The sequence below is a fragment of the Diadema antillarum genome, unplaced genomic scaffold, assembly GCF_040938485.1.
Source record: "Diadema antillarum isolate AM-2024a unplaced genomic scaffold, OU_Dant_1.0 scf00000068, whole genome shotgun sequence".
Classification (NCBI taxonomy): domain Eukaryota; kingdom Metazoa; phylum Echinodermata; class Echinoidea; order Diadematoida; family Diadematidae; genus Diadema; species Diadema antillarum.
In genome coordinates, this window is record NW_027270957.1 from 1,683,208 (window position 1) to 1,700,753 (window position 17,546).

Below are 17,546 nucleotides of genomic sequence, written 5' to 3' on the forward strand. Positions count from 1 at the left end.
AGGATAGTGCTACTGCTTTGAAAGTTGGCATTAACTATGAACAGAATGTTTTAATGAGGCATGCCTAATTTCAGATTAATCTCATAATCCCTTCATTGTTGTTACTCTGGTGGTTTACTCCCTGTTTTTTGTCCCATTCATCGCACAGCCAGCACGGTTTGGTAAAGACTAAGCGCTTGAATAGACACTGTACTTCAAAGCCTCTTTTCTCAGTTCACACTTTTCCTGAGTTTGTGCTTTCTTTCCAATATTTAGATAGGTTAGGAGAGTCCATTTGATTTGAGTTATACACCATTTTTAAGCTTAAAGTCTGCTCTTTCAGAATATGGTCTTAACTAAAAATGCATGTCTGGCGACTTTTTGTTTGTTTTGAGGTGCAGGGTCACATATTATCTCATAATTTATATTATGAGAACATGCAGGAATGTCAACAGATTGTAAAAGCAAATAATAGAGTAAGTATGACTACCTAGACTTCCTTAGAAGACATTTAATTACTAACCCAGAGGGTGTACATGTAAAGGGAGTAAGGGGGAGGGGGGTTGATATAGGTGGTTGTTACAATTTAGGAGAGGGTGGATTCCTAATTTTGGTGCTCAATGACTAAATGTGGCCATTCCCAAATTGGCCTTGCATGACCACACAGCCTCATATTTCCCAATATCTCACCCAAGTCAAGATAGCAGACAAAAATTATGCCCACTGATGGCTGATTTCCTCCCGTAGTCTTCACCTTCTTTTTATTTTTTTTTCCTTCAGACTTTCATGTTCACAGCAAAGAAAATCATCCCATGATTAGCCGGAAGGAACTCCAGAGTACACCGCAAATTGATGCATGGATCTTTAATCACTGGAGAATTTGAATTACATACTAAAGCACTTTAATGTCCCAAGATGGCGGTATATTTTAGCCTCTGAGGAGCGTGAAGTCGTAACCCAACAGATAATGGAAAAGGCCAATGTGTCTGCAAACTCTGATTTAGTTACTTATCTCAACATAATTTGATAATTAAGCCTGAAGTCGTGCCAATGTAGGGAAGTCGGAGCTGTTTCCCGTCGATTGATTATTGTTAGAACGTAATTATTCTGATATCAACACAGGAAGTGATAGTCTAGGAATCTTTTTTTTTTCCTTTCTTTCTTTCTTTCAAGCATGTCTAAGCAGCGGTGACACATTTGCAAGGGAATTTCCACTTCCGTGTAGGCCTACTGGTGTTAAATCAATGCGATATAATATTAAGTCCCATCAAACCATAAAAGGGATTTTTTTTTCTTTGTCAAAAGCTGTAAGAGCCTTCCCTCACAAAGATTACAGGCTTTGTCTGTATAATTTACTATCATATCGACTTACAAATGAATAGAAGATAGATAGATAAATAGATAAATGAATAAATAGATAAGCAAATATGTAAATAAGTAAATAGATACATAGATAGATAGATATATAGATACATATATGCATGTATACATTCAAGCTTATTGTGAAAAACGTATTTCCACATTCTTATCTGCACTGTGACTGCTTTGGCAAACTTTTCTGACAGTTTAAAATCTTGCCTGGTATCCATGGCAGTCAAGACAATGACAAACTATCACATTTGCCTATCTCTTTGTCTCCTGCCGCGTCTCACGTCCATCCCATTTTGTCTACAATGGCCTAGCTGAAACGCAACGGCTGTGGACGCCAGGAACACGGTGTATATATACTTTAAGAGGCAGCAAGTGATGTGGTTTATCATTGTATGTGAGGAAAATATGCCCACAAATTAGATCGATATACTGGTATTTCGTACCAGTAAAATACACACAGATGATGTTTTATTGCACGGGATATGCTCTTAAATTGGGCAAGTATCATTGTTCTATAAGGACAGTAGTTGGTCACAGTGTGGCAAGCTGATGCCATTGAGATGATGAACCAATATTTTATCTATCAGTCACTTTTTTCATGATGGCTACTCTAGTGATGCAGCTATCATAGCCATGTATGATTTGTGGGTGGTCTCATTTGGTAGAGGGATGATTTGCATATTTGATTAATCTTGAAAGACTTGATCACATGATGCTGCACTTTTCTTCCATCTTCTCTTTCCCATACTCCCTCTTTCTTTCATGTGCTCTTCCTTCACCACATGGTATGTGATTCAAGGTGATGGAAGTGACCGTAATGAAAAAGGTTGAACCGGTGGAAAATATTTGGGACAATTGCCAGCGAGTTTAAAGACAAGAGAACGGATGGTATGTGAGATCTTCACAAACTCTTGTCTTATTTTGCATGGACAATGATATGCAAAAAATGGGTTCTATACATCTGGTTTTAACTTGATACAAAAATGATTTGGTTTCATGTCCTGACATGATCTGCAATGTTCCCATGATTAGATATTTAAAGATTGAAATTGTATCATCACCCCCCCCCCCCCCCACACACACACACACACAAATGAATGAAATAATTGTGAATACACATTGGTCCATGAGATGATTCATTGTCACTTATTTGCTTGTCACTGTGGTTTTAATGTAAATGACAGCCGGAAGGATACTTTCCTGAAAACCCACCCAGCTTCCGACAGCTTTCACAAAAATGGAGGACAAGAAATGACATAGACATTACGTCCAAAAGAGTTCCTCCGATAATTGGTCATGAATACTGGTGTACACGTCGATTCCTCATGAGATCCTCCATTTGGATTTTTGACTACCAAGGACCATGTTTACTTTCTCTCTCTCTTTTTTCAGCAAGCTTCAAATTATGGTCATGTTTACATGGGTGTGAAAATCAAACTTGGTAGTCAAAATCCTAACTTTCTAGAACATACAAAATTCAGAAATTAAGTAGTTTCCATCATTAGTAGGCCCCATACATCTTCATCATTCAGCTGACTTAAAAAAAAAAAAGGAATTTAGTGATTCTTATCCCTCATTCAAAATGACTTATTAACTTCGAATTGGAAAAGCCCATTTCTCTTACGCAACATTGTCTTGTTACAAATTTCCTGTGTGAACATTTCCTTCTCAATAGATTGTCAGCACAAAGTGCATACACTTACTACACTGTCCCCTTCAGTTGCTTTGTTTCCTTATATGGGAGGTGAAATACTCCACCAATTCGTCATTCAGTGATTTTTTTTTTATTCCTTTTAACCACAGGATATGGGGGGGGGGGATTTTATTTTATTTATTTTTTTTTTGGGGGGGGGGGGGGGTTAGCAGGTAAAGGAAAGCTGATCCTTGCATGCTGGACAGAAACACACACAAGCAAAACAAAACAACATCAGCAGCAGTAACAACAACAACAAAATAAAAAACAATACAAAAATTTTCGTCCACCTATATTTGTAAAGCTCTTGTATTTCTGGATGCTGATCTGTGTTAACAATCAAAAGCCTAAATAAGCTGAAAAGAGAAACGAGGAATGGAGATAAACAACAACCACAACAACAACAACAACAGAAACAAAGCAAAGAAAAAAAAATCACCCGCCGTCCCGCTATATTTAGTTTTAAGGGGGGAAATACAGCAGACAGTATGATCTCTGCTCCATGTGCTCTCTGGAGGGAGGGATCGCGAAGGAGTTCGCGAGCTCGCGCAGTTGTTTTGCAAAAAAAAGTGCTGTCAGTGAATCCGCACGCTACGCCCCACTACACACACACAGGAAGGAAGCGGCCGTGAAGGTAACTGTGGAGAGGTAAGAGGAAGGGGGGGGGGGGATAGAGAGGCGAGGTAAAGGAGAGGGGTGTCACCATGCCCCTCCGGTCCTGCCCTCTACCCCAACCCTTTATATCCTTTACACAACCATTTTACATCCTTTGGCGGGTATACGGCTTCATCTAATCGGCACAACATCTCAGGGGGTCTTGATCAGAAACGGGCCGATCATACATTTAGCTAAGAGGGCAGACATCGCAAAACATCAAATCCTTGATGTCCACTTGATGCTTATGTGATAAATTGCATTCTTTCTTAATAGCATAAGACAACTTGATTATGCCTTCAATATTTATGAAGTGAAGAAAATTAAAAAAAAGATTTAACAAAATGCCTTATTATAGTTTAATTTGACTCTACTCATCAGTGAGCTTGAGCAAGAGCCCAGTATATGTGCTGTCTTTGGTAGTTTTTTTTTTTTTTTTTGGGAGAGGAGTTTGGGAGAGATGGGGGTGGGGAGCAAACAGACTTGGGAAATCTTGGGAAGAAGGCTAAAACTTGCTGTGATTGCTTCTGTTGTAACACAGACCTTAACAATAAAAACCTTTATCACATTTCACAATGAAGCTTACTCCAAATGAGTACTTAAAAGTTAGAAATGGTGTGTATGCTTGCATATCCTTGTATACTTTCCTTATTAGTATCTAATTGAGTATTTAAAATAAAATATAGTGAGTTTTGTATTCTGTTTTAACGTCCCATTTGTGGCATTAATTTTTGCAGCAGGTTGAAACGTTGACGTACAGCTTTTCAAGCCAAACAATCTGCGATCGTCATAAATGGGCAATGATGCAACCCCTATGATACACAACTGTATACAAAAATAGTATTGCACTGACTGTTGAGGTGGTTTAAGTTGTCCTTAGCCTACATTTTAAGTGACAATCGGCCATTTTACTGATAGAAACCTCCTCTAATGCATCAGAGAAAAGGACTAATGACCCCAAAAGGCCATAAGTCGCGACCCTGGGGCTTCACTCCTCTCACTGGTCAATGAAGAATCCTGTAACGTCATAGAATGAAGCCTTTCTTGTATAAATGCTCTCATTTTGCCTGCCTGGCGATGATTTCAGTAACATTTCATCAACAGCTACATTCAATGTCTTACTACTATATGTACATTTATCTCACACCACACCTTAAGGAATCAATGAGAAATACGCAAAAAACATGAATATCCATTTTCCTCATTCATTCTTGCAGTGGTAACAAGATAATTCTTTTCTGAAGAATGTGGTAATGTTTCACATTCCTCCAGAGTGAGCTCAAGGAAATTTGCCATGTATTGCTCTCTATGAAGTGTTTTTGTTTACCTTTTACCATACCGAGGCTGCTCTGGAGATGCTAGAAGCCCCTGAGCTAAGCAAACAATGCAAAGGTTTTATACAGCTTCATGTCAGGAGGGTCCTGGCTATCTAGCTGTCTTCAAAAGCAGTTGTTACTTCCGTTACTTTCGTGATTTGTGTTTTTGCCTTTATGTTGAGGGTCTTCCCTGATACAATACAACACAACAGCAGCAGGGGCGGATCCAGGGAGGACCGCAACCGGCGCACGCCCCCCCTTTATTTTTTGTTGAAACAAAAGAAATAAAAAGAAAAAAATGGGGGGAGGGATGTGTGCGCCCCCCCTTTAATTTTGTAAACGCGCCCCCTCTTTACGGAATTCCTGGATCCGCCCCTGCAGCAGACAGACAACAACTTCTAGTGACTAAGGTGAAGTCTTGTTAAGGGCGGAGTAGGGGAGATACTGATTGGTTTTGTAAGTTTACACAACCCCAATACTTTCCAAACAAATCTGTCAAATTAAGTTCATTGCTATAGCAGGGTTCAATGCTAACTTTTATCTTTAGTGGCCCATTCAGGCCATTAAAATCTTTAAATTTGAGATTTTAGAGAGTTAAGCTTATACTTGTTCTGCAGCAGAGAGAAAGAATACAAGGAAAGGGTCTTGATACCGATCTGTGTATGTCATATCTCTTTAGATTAGACCATTAAGAGCAATATAACGATATGAATTGTGATTATTTCCATTATTTGCTGCAGCATGCTCGATGCTGGTTCCCAAGATGATGAAGTGGTTAGAATCTGTAATTTTAAGATTATAACTCACAAAATGCATGTTCTTATATACTAAATTTGTTTGACATCCTAAATGTAGCATTTGAGTGGCCTTTATGTGTTTACAGACTGCTTTGCAGTTTTGAATACAAAACTGAACCATATTCCTATAAAGACATATTGTAATTAAAATGGTGAGGTGAGCCCATGGAACAATGGCATCTGAGCTGTGAAAGGATTAACCAATGAGTCAGGTGTGTTTAGATGACCAAACACAATCACCCCTTGCATCCTTTTCCTCTTTTTTTTTTTTTTTACTTCTTCTATATTTTCACAATCCTATTCATGAAACAGAAAAAAAGGTCCTGGTGAGACTTGTGGAGTGAAGAATGAAGAAACACTCTGTGGTTTAGAAAGGATACCACGGCATGACTCACTCATTAACAGCTTACTTTGACCGAATTCTTCTCTGAGCAATATTGTTGTTCTTTGTATAGACAGTGTGGTTTTGTATGCATCATTGATCCCCTGTGCCAAAGCAATGGAGTGTTCATCAGCTCCTAAAACTTGTCAACAACACATAGGAAATGAATTATCAAGGATATGGCTTTGTTACTAAGCGTTAGACATGACTACCGTAGTGGTATATACTTGAAAGTTGCTTGAAAGATAAAGGTTTTTCTCCTTTTCTTTTTTTACACTGGCAGAGGTAACAAGTGACATGTTATCTCTTTATTGTATCAATTTCAAATTCAAAATTGTTGATTTCCCCTTTCATCATCTAGGAATTCTTATGATCCATCATAACAGTGTACAGGCCACAGATCATATAATTTTCTCTAAAGATAGCATATACTGTGCACACAGTGCTCGGCACATAAACTGTACATGCACAAGAATAAGTTTAATTGAATACTGTCAATCAAGATATCTATCATATTGAAAATTAGTAGTCAATAAAATTGATCCTACCTGAGATATTAAGCACTAAAGAATTGTGTTGTTTGTTTGTTTAGTTCTTTTTTTTTTCACGTTCAGTGTTCTATACCACACCAGACTACACACTCATCCTTGTACTTCTCCTTAAATGCAGGCCTTTAATCCTACTGTGCTTGTTATGCTGATTGACAAACACTCTGGAGTGCTTTTTGTACTGATTGTCACAGAGTTCTGGAAACTGATTGTTGATAAATCAAAATCTTATCCCCTAATCACTATTGTCACCATGGTCTTCCTTTTGGAACGAGGCATAACAAGGTGAAGTTTGGATGGATTAACAGATGCTGATTAAAAAGCTCGACAGTTTTTAAAGGAGTTATTGCCCTGTGATACAACACTATTACATGCCTGCTGCAGAGTGAAGATAAAATCTGATTTCAGAGGTCCTGTTTACCTTTAGGAGTAGTGATTTTAAAATTGTTCAAGATATCACTTTTGATGCATAATTGTAGGTCAGTTGTATCACAAAACATGCTACCATATTTAAAAAAAAAAATGCAATAAAGCCTAAAATCTAAGGCGATATCAGTATTTTTCTCATTAAACCGTAACTGTAGACAATTTAGTCTGGAAACATTTTTATTATAACTATTGTTCACATGTTGTGTATTAAACAATACTTAACATTAATTATACTGGTTCAAATTTTTACATTGGTTGTTTCTATCCCTAACTCACATTTTAGAACTTTTTTAAAGCACTAATGCTGGGTTTTTGTTTCATCTGCAAATGGTAAATTATGCCTTTAAGGTCTTTAATTCCGCATACCGCAGGACCCATCATTGGGCGAGACTGAGGGATGAGACTTAGCCGCTTTCCCACCTATCTGTCTGATCACCGTGGCGATCAAATCTGGCCTGTTACACGACAGGAGCATGAGTGCCACCGAATCCCTAAGAAAAAGTTTTAGAAAGAAGCCCCTCATGTATCCTTGGTTGTCTATTTTTACCGCGATACCCAGTACCACCCATTGGAATCCTTGTAGGATTTGCTGTCGATCCTCCTCATCCGCAGAATGTGATGGGGTGGATTAAGAAAGAATTCATCTTCTAAGATAAGTGTGCTAACGAGACTGTCTCTTTTTTTAGCACCCTGTGTGTCTCGAGTGTGATCTGCAATTAGACTGCAGCATTTGACTTTAAGTCATGTTTAATGTGTTGAACTCTTTGTTTCCATAACAACCTGCCCTCCATTTGCCCTTGTGAAGTAAATGTCACATGAAACAAGTCTTTCTGATGTGAATCTAGCCTGACTATGAAGGGCCTACAATTAATCAACTACCAGATAATTGAAAATCATTCTCCTGAAAATGCCATTAATGATTTTCTCAATTGGGTGTTTCATGGAGGAAAAAATGTGTTATGGTTACCACAGAGATTTGAGAACTTTGTCTTGTTTTATGAATTCAGAATGAGCTAGGAGAGCTAAAATAATGTTGTATTTTACCCGCAAATCAGCAATTATATTTAATCTATCCACATGGAATGTCTCCCTGAAAAGCCTGAATGCAGATGAATGTGTTTAAAGCTTTTATCATTTGGTGACATTCACAAGGCCTAATCGTCACCACAATGTCAAGAAACAAAACAAAACAGGAGCATCGGCTGAACCATGGAGTAGGTCCATGGCTGAACAGGGTATCCAATGTATGAACAGATAGAACTAGTCATTTGAATTTATTATATTTATGTCATAAATGCCACATTGGACTGGTTTTCAATACGTGTGTTCACATTGGAATTACCTTTGTATTATAGGCCTACTGTATATGCAGAATATTTCGCGGCATTTTTGTTTTTGTGAATTTCGCGAGTCAAAGTGCAAAATATCGCAATGCTGTAAAAGTGAATGTACCTAACAAGGGGAAGTGTAAGGGGGCACAGAGGATATGATGTCATAGCTCAAAGTGAAATCATTTTCATTCTTGTATCGTTCTTAAAGGGGAAATCCAGTCCAAATATAAGTTAGTCTGATAAAAAGAATAAAATCTTACGAGTTTAACAGTGAAAATTTGACTGAAATCGGATGAAAAATAAGGAGGTTACGACATTTTGAAGTTTTGCTAATTCCTGCAAAACAGTTCTTGTACAGTGGATATGAATACTGAGTATGTAAATGACTGAGCTAACCATGTCATAACCTCACAATTTTCCATTGATCCTGTGAAAAAAAATGATAAAAAATCAGTGTTTTTGTCATTGAAGTCTGAAACATGATGTTATTCCTTATTGAATAACTTCAGAATAGTGATCAGTTGGATATTTCAGGATTTGAGCCTCGGGCATAATTGCGTTTGAATGAAAAACTGGAAATTTCAAAATTGTATGTACAAACTATATGGCAAGTTGTGAAGGTATGACACGCTCACTTTACCATTTTTGTATTCATATTGACCGTTCTAGAACTGTTTCCTGAAATATTAGAAAACTTCAAAATGACAAATTATTTTTCACCCGATTTCGATCAAAATGTTACTGTTGAACTTGTAATATTTTACTCTTTCTTATCAGACTAACTTATATTTGGACTGGATTTCCCCTTTAAGTGATCGGCTGGATGAACTATTTGATTATATAGTGTAGTGCCAGTTTTGAGAGTTCTGAAGGTATGAATTATGAAAAAAAATATATATGGACAAATTTTAAAGATAATAAAAAGTTTTGGTACCTCAAAAGTTTCCTTGAATTTCCTTGTCTTAGTTTGTGTTTCAGGTTAAAGTACCTTTCATATAACTAACACTGTGAGACTTACTCGCCCCAAAGTGCTCTCATGTCTTAGTAATCATGCAATTAACTGCGACCAGCAGCCCCATACGCATAGCGACCAGCAGTCCCATACGCATAGCGTAATCGGGCTTCGCATTGTAGCATTCAGGATCATGACAGATTTAGTATCGCAGGATAAATGTTAACTTAAAATCCCAAAAATTCTTCAATTTGAAGACTTACCAATTAAGATGAAGTATTGAAAACAGGCTTCGGGCAACGTTTGGTTCTGCCAATAGTCCCTTTCTGTTCGAATTGATGACTGAATGTGACTCGGCAGAGAGGACCTTGGGAGAGCTACATACACTGAATACTACAGCCAGTGCATGCGAACACATCACATGCGCACAAATTTCAAAGCCATCAACGGATAAGATGTTTGTGTGCGCATGCGCTGGCCGTAGTAGTCAGTGTGTGTAGCTCTCCCAAGGTCCTCTCGACCGAGTCACATTCAGTCATCAATTCGAAAAGAAAGGGACTATTGGCAGAACCAAACGTTGTTCGAAGCCTGTTTTCAATACTTCAACTTAATTGATAAGTCTTCAAATCGAACAAATTTTTGGATTTTAAGTTGACATTTACCCGCGATACTAATTCTGTCATGATCCTGAATGCTACAATGCGAAGCCCCATTACGCTATGCGTATGGGGCTGCTGGTCGCAGTTAGCTATGCGTACAATGGGCTGCACGCTGCTGGTCGCAGTCAGTGGTTTCGTACAATATTTATTGACGCTGTACGGCGACGGCTCTGGTACGAAACCATTATTGCATGATTACTAAGACATGAGAGCACTTTGGGGCGAGTAATTCTCACAGACAACGTACTTTAATGTGAAACACACACCAAGACAAGGAAACTCAGGGAAACTTTTGAGGTATCTAACTTTTTATTATCTTTAACCAATCAAAAGCTATGTATCTTTAATTCCGCTGCATAGTTTGGAAATGCAATTGTTGAGTGTGCAGCTAATACTCATGAAGGAAATGTATCATTACGGCAATTTGCCACTCATTTCCTTCTGGTTGGTGTCGCAGCACACACAGAGTTAGCGTGACTGGGCAATCGATATAAACAGCTGACAGAATATATCACATGATCTTTCTTATGTCACTCAAGCTGCAAAATGGACGATGTCGTACCTGGGGAGATGGAGCAAACTCCCCGCTGGCAAGCCAATTACCCAAGTCCACTTCAGACAGTAATTGAAGGATCTCAAGTGAATATACGGAATGAGGACTTATCCTTCATACATGTCTTTATTATCCTTTCATATTTCCCCATCACCTTGCCTTTGAAAACTAGACCATAACTGATATTAAAGGTGTATCTTTTATGATATTTTTTTTCTTCTTTGTGTTATCTCTGCTGGCCAGAAAGATCTACTTGGATATAAAGGCTCGAGCAACTGCTGACCGAACTCACCTCTCCTCTCCTCTACAAATTTATGTTTTTTTATTGTCTTTTACATTCACTCAATTTTTCAAAAACTTGAAAAAAAAATGCCTGTTATTCAACTGAATACTCTATTCTAAGTAAAGCCAGCAAACATAAAAAAAAACATTTCATTAATTCAAAGTAGGCAATCAGACAATTGGTATTTTGAACCAGACAGACTTTAAAAATGGAAGAAAATAGTGAAATGTTGGCTCTCTATATGAAAATGAAATTAAAAAATCGTAAATTAGTAGAAGACAGAGAATGATGCAAAGTAATTTGAAGATACTGCACAAAATTCACCATGTAAAGTCCTGCATATGTTTTATGCTGCCTACTGTACATACAGGGGAAAATTTGGGAGTAGGCTAAAATGAGTAGGCCTACTTCTGTAAAGGTCACCAGTAGCATGTAATGAAAGGATTACTACTGAATGTTCGCCATGTGCTGTTTTCTTGGGCTGTGTCTTCTGATTAATAAAAAACAACAACAACAAAAACTTGGAGAGGTAACACTATGACTGCTGCCAGTCTATTCAGGGGAACAGAGAGACCTGAAATCAAAGCCACGTACTGTAGAGAGAACCCCACATATTGATGGCGACCATGAACTTTCACTGGCACATTCATCTCTACCAACTGCCTTTCAAACACAAGCACACTTTCAAGTCGAAGCCAAGATTGACCCAACATTGTATACTTTGTATGTAGGTAACCTACATAATTGTTTATTGAGTATGTAATTATGTATTACATGGAGGCCTATGTCTATATTCAAACTTATCTATTTTTTTATAGTTTGCTTAAATTGTTTAAATAAATTGAATAATGTAGGAATATATTAAAGAATAATAACTCTTTGTATATATGTCTTTATGCAAATAAACAAATTTGTATTTCATTTATATTCATATACATATAATTATCAGTTGTTGTTCAAGGTGAGTTTGAAGTGAATTAGTGGATTCCAAATGTCTGAGTTTACATGCATATTTACTTGCTCTTTTGTATGTCTTTCCTTGCCCTGCTTTCCAAATGACTTCTCCATGACCCAGAAATGTTTCTGTTTTATATGTGACTCTGCAATACAATGTCTGAAGGGGGAAAAATATATAAATATATATTCCACCAGACCCTGATATTCATCAGCCTCAAGCTTTTGCTCGCCCAGTACACCTACGTTGTTAGAACTGGAGGCGGGGATAATTACTGAGAAGTCAAACTGTGTCTCTGGTGCATATGACACCCAACCTTGTTGATATCTGGAATAGATCCCCAGTTGAGTAATTGGGCTTAAAGGAGACACTAATGTTCGTCTGTCACAGGGCGGGGGATACTTGTCAAACAGTAGATCTGAAACATCTGGTGCTGAAAATAATTTCCCTTACTCTGTACATTCATTTTACTTATTTATTTTTTCAGCAGTTTAAATGTTCTGTGTTTGAGGTATTCACAAATGTTTGCAGAGAGTTTAAAACAGGATTTCTTCTCCTTCATACCTCTACACTTACACACTCTTTGCATTCTTGCAAGTGACATTCCTGGCCTTGTATACCGTAAAGTTCCGTGTATAAGACGCACCCGTGTATAAGACGCACCCCTACTTTCGGACCTAAAATTTAAAAAAAAAAAAAACCACGAAAATTTCCACGCAAATATTGCGTGTGTCATACATATTATTTCAGCTCAAAATTTCCCTAGAATGCAGCATGTATTTGCTCTATTTTTCGTTTCCTTTTATATTTTCTTTTAACGGTATTCATCGGACATCGGCAAAATATGGAAGTCGCAAAATGCGAGACTTGTCTCGGTACTCACTTGCTATTGTTTTGCCTTTCAATCGTGGTACATGTGTCATGCATATCGTACTCATGAGTGTACAGTACGATCTTTGCTGTCATGATAGCAGAGGGTCTCGCATATTGACGCATGTCAGACTGGAAGGTTCATTACGGAAAATAAGAAAAACATCAACAAGTGTAGCAGAGGGATCATACGGCAAGACATACGGTGCGTACGGTAGTACACTCATGCACTACCAGTAAGGTGTGTCTCTTGTACCATGCTTGTATGCACAGTGCTAGCCTTTTGCAAAAGGCAGCTCGCTATAATTTCAGCACACGCACACAGAGAGCAATGGACTTGCACACACAGCGCGCAACGGGCAAGCGCGCTTCGATCCGATCGCTGTGTGCACGCGAGTCCATTGCAAAAGCCTCTCTGCAGCTGCTGCCTTTGCCAAAGGCTTGCTAGCTAGCTACAGTGCAGCTATGCTATCCTAGCTGGCCTCGTGAAATGAAGAGCAAACGAACGACATGGATATGCATGCATGCTTCACACATCGTTCATATTTGCGGTGACATAGTGTCGATCCTATGGCCATATTGATACTAGTACATTGATAAGTTTTACGGTATCGGTAATTTAGTAATGATACCTGTACATCGCGTATTCCAGCTACTAGGTTGGCTGTTGGTAGCTTGGTAGACTGACATTGGTAGCATACAGCAGTGCTGTTACAGCTGTTGTCTATGGCCAGATTGATACATCGTTACTGCACAAGGCCGATGTAAGTTTATCTCGTACTTGCAGCTTTTGTGTGTGTCCAGATTGAAAGATCGCTAATTTATCCGTAAGTTTTAGTGATTGCTTACCTTCCAAACGTCGATGGGCATACATGGCCCCAAGTTGGCCTTATAAAATTGGGTGTACATGACGGATTTTTTTTCGTGATTCGACTGTACCCGTGTATACGACGCACCCCCGATTTTCAACGTTTTCCGACGAAAAAATAGTGCGTCTTATACACGGAACTTTACGGTAGTTCAAGTATGTCTAAAACAAAACAAAAAAGAAATCTAACAGGCTGTAAATTGAATCATCGTGCACTGTGACCAGTGCCAAATCTGTGTCTGGACACAGCAGCGAGACTAAAATTATGCTGATAACAAAAGGAAGACAGAGAGATAGAAAAAAACGCTAGAGGAAGAAGATTATAGAAGGGGGAAAACGATGCCAGTATCTTATCATCTTGCGTGACAGTCCTTCCTCAGCGGTGGTCTGCACGGACACGTGTTTGACGTTACGGAGGAAGCGGTCGCTCCTCGTCGCCTATTTACATACCATAGACAAAAACACAAACAAAAAGCAACAAAATGGAACCGTAATCACCACTGGCTCCTGGGATGTGTGACTTACTCTCCCGACTTAAATGATCCCGCCTTCGTCTGACCATTTCTTCCCATTAAGGTCTGCCGGGTTCCTTCTCTGTCACGGTTTACTTCATTTGATTTGCCCAATTTTTTTTTTGAAGGCTCCCGACAACTGATAGAGATGATTTACCTATGTCTGTTCCCTTTCCCCCGGTACGATCCTAAGAGCCCCAATGACTAACAGCCATCTCGGTGGTGGCTGCACTCTTTGGCCGATAATGAGAACATATCCATGTGAACAGGTGTGGACTTGAACTGGCTTTCTCTGAACACTTGTAACCATGGTAACTGTTCAACACTGTTATGAACTCATTTTTTTATTCACATGAAATCGTTAAAAGTAATAGGAGTTGCCATGGCAACAGCTTTGCACTGTATATGAGCTCATTTTTGTCCCCATTGAATCATTATGAGTAAAAGGGTAAAAGGTTGAAAATGTGGGAAAAAATGGCCTTAATGTAACAACAAAAAAAAATCAGTAAATTTGCATGTATGTGTAACTTAAAACTCAAGCTGTGCAGACTGCATACATGCTTCCTGCGATAATTCGTTTTTATTGCATTGCCTGGTATTGATGAATTGTGCATAGCACCATTTGAATCATGATTGGAAAGAAAAAGGCTATTCAAGGATTGAAATATTTACATTTGTTGACCTTTACCAACACCATACAGGTTGAGTCATTGAAGGTTAAAGATATTTCAACAAACAGGAAAAGCCCCACTTTTTTTTCTTAACTGAATATCAGTCTGAATACATAACAAACCTTATCTACTGCTTTAGACCACCTTTCTGTACATCCATTGACATGTCCTGGAGCCAGAAATTCTTGAATTGTTCAACCTTAAAGAATTTTGGCAGCGTTTTCTTTGTTGGTGGCGTATACGTCTGCACCACAGTCTTTGTAGACAAGGCCAGCCACACCTTGAATGGATCAAGGATTTTTTTATTACCTTTTTTTTTGTAAACAAATATTTGTAAGCCAAAATGAATCATAAAGATATTATCTCAATTGTTACTGAGATCTCAAGATTTTTTGAGGTAGGACAACAAACAAGGTGAATAACCTAACTTAACCAAATGGTTAGAGGGTAACATCCGTTAATGAACGTGCAGGAAAATGTTTGTCAAGTTTGTTTTTCTTACAAATGCAGGTACATTCCTCAAAAGTCAGTCTATGCAATATGGACACTAGAATATGATGTTGTATGTGGTGTATAAATGCCAATGTCACTGTCCATCTGTATTTCTTGAATTTTAGCAAGGGCAACAGAGCCACTCGTCTTGAAATGAAGAACAAAAGAGGCCTAATTAACAGAAGTTTAACTGAAGATAAGAGGGTAAAGACTCCCTTTAAAAATGTCCTTTCATATGTCACAAGGAAGAACACCTATCTTCAGCCCTACATATTGTTGTGACGTTCCTCGCCACATTGTAAGGGTCATGTTCAGATGACGTTGTCAAGGGGTGGAGTGCCGTATATGATTGTCCCACCGGTCCTCGAGGCAATGTTAGTCTCACCACGCACAGATACGCAATGACGCTTACCGTGCCGCATGTGCCTCCGGTGGCAGAGTCCTGTGCTACGTGTACCTCGCAACGTGCATTTCCTATTTCCAATCTGTCTCATCTATCATTAATACCATTACGATTGGGGGGGGGGGGGGGGGGCTAAGTAGAGAATGCTGTCCTTTTTTTTCTTTATTTTAAACGGATACAGGGTTCATGTATTCATGCAAAAGGGGATGTTGATGCTCAGCTTGAAGCGACAAATGCCAGGGGCGACTTCGGAGAGTTGAGTAACCTTCTCTGGCTTGTACACAACATCCCCTTGCTCTTGATTTTACAACTCAACAAATCAACTTTATTATACCTCCAAGAAGTATGAAATGATGTACGATTATTCACCTTCCGCTAAATCTAATATCCTCTAGAGAAAAGAAGAAGGCAAAACAAACTTTCCTACATTGTACCTTCCCTGACCTTTACTGCCGTTTTACGTGAACAAACCAAAAAAATGCGTGAAAGAATGCATCTTCAATATTAAAGTCTTGTACCTGTTCTGTCCATGACTGATAAAATCGTAAATGGTTACCATGAAAGCAATAATAAAGAAAGGGTGACAATGAGCTCAACACAACACCTGGAGTTAAATTTTGGAATTTTCTGAAAGCCAGTAAGGCATTGTAGATGTCAGACCACTCTCAATAAAGCACTCAACATTTTATCTGTTGTATAGAAAAATAATATGCTTTCAAAACATTTCAAATTCACTGCTCCAAGCTGTAGTTCCTTTTCTGTTTTTTTTTTTTTTTATTTGTTCATTCTTGTGAGTTTGGTAAGAAAAAATGGATTTCATGACATTTTTTTATTGCTATTCGTAAAATAAATCACGTAAACCTCCTTGTCAGTGTTGTTGGGTCACTGTTGATGATCCCATTGTCGGGTAAAAGTCAAACAAACGAGTCTATACGACCATTCATGACAGACTGTGTCAACATTGGTATGTCAAGTTGCTCACAATTTATCGGACGAGAAGTCATGTTGCCAAGGAAGATATTTGTACTTTGACATTGCTGATTATTTTGAGGAACAAAAACTTGCCAAAGCTACAGTTTACATTCTTTTGTGAAACATATTTTTCATGCTATTTGATCGGTGAACGTTTGGCAAGGTAAATTTAATTCCTAAATGCATAACTCCCATTTAAATCAGTTATTCAGTATGATTTCATGCTTTCATTGTTTCCAATGGTGCTGAAATATAAACGTGCATTGAAATAAAAACAGAACAAAGGGGCAACAGAAGCACTTTTGATGAAAAATTCTCAAACATGTTTTTCACTTAATGTGGCCCATCTCTTGGATGAAGTGGGGGGGGGGGGATCGAGGAGTTGAGCAAAGTCAAAAGGAATTTATCTCACCCTCCTGTCTTTCACCCCTCCAGTTTTTAAAGTTTTCGCAACCACTGCATGGTCTGTTTCCAACCACAAACGTGAAGACAACAAGAAGAGAAGATGGCAGAGTCGCTGTCATGCGAGGCAAGGAGCTTCCCTCCCCTGAGTACAGCTAAATTTGGATTAGCCAAGTATTGATTTCGGGACCAGTGAGACACCAGCTAAAAATTGCTTAAACCAGTTGGGGGTAGACTGATGAAAACCTAGTTTTTTTTGTCCACTAGAAATGGAATCTGTTTCGTATTTCGAGAGAAAGCTCAACCCCCCACCGATGTATCTCAGTGAAGGAATCTTGGGTGGGATAAAGATCGGTTTGGAAATGTTCTTTCTTTGTAGCATGGGATGGCTTTTTCAAGCAAGCATAAACCAAAGCTAACAAACAAACAAACAGAAAATGAAAATAATCCAAAA

The 17,546-nt window shown here is 38.5% G+C and overlaps 1 protein-coding gene across 1 annotated transcript in view; it reads right to left on the reverse strand.

The window, feature by feature from the left end:
* The window catches only part of LOC139716628 (metalloproteinase inhibitor 3-like), a 66,641-nt gene that overhangs the window by 47,220 nt on the left and 1,875 nt on the right, over nt 1-17,546 (reverse strand). The gene's annotated exons all lie outside the window — the stretch shown is intronic.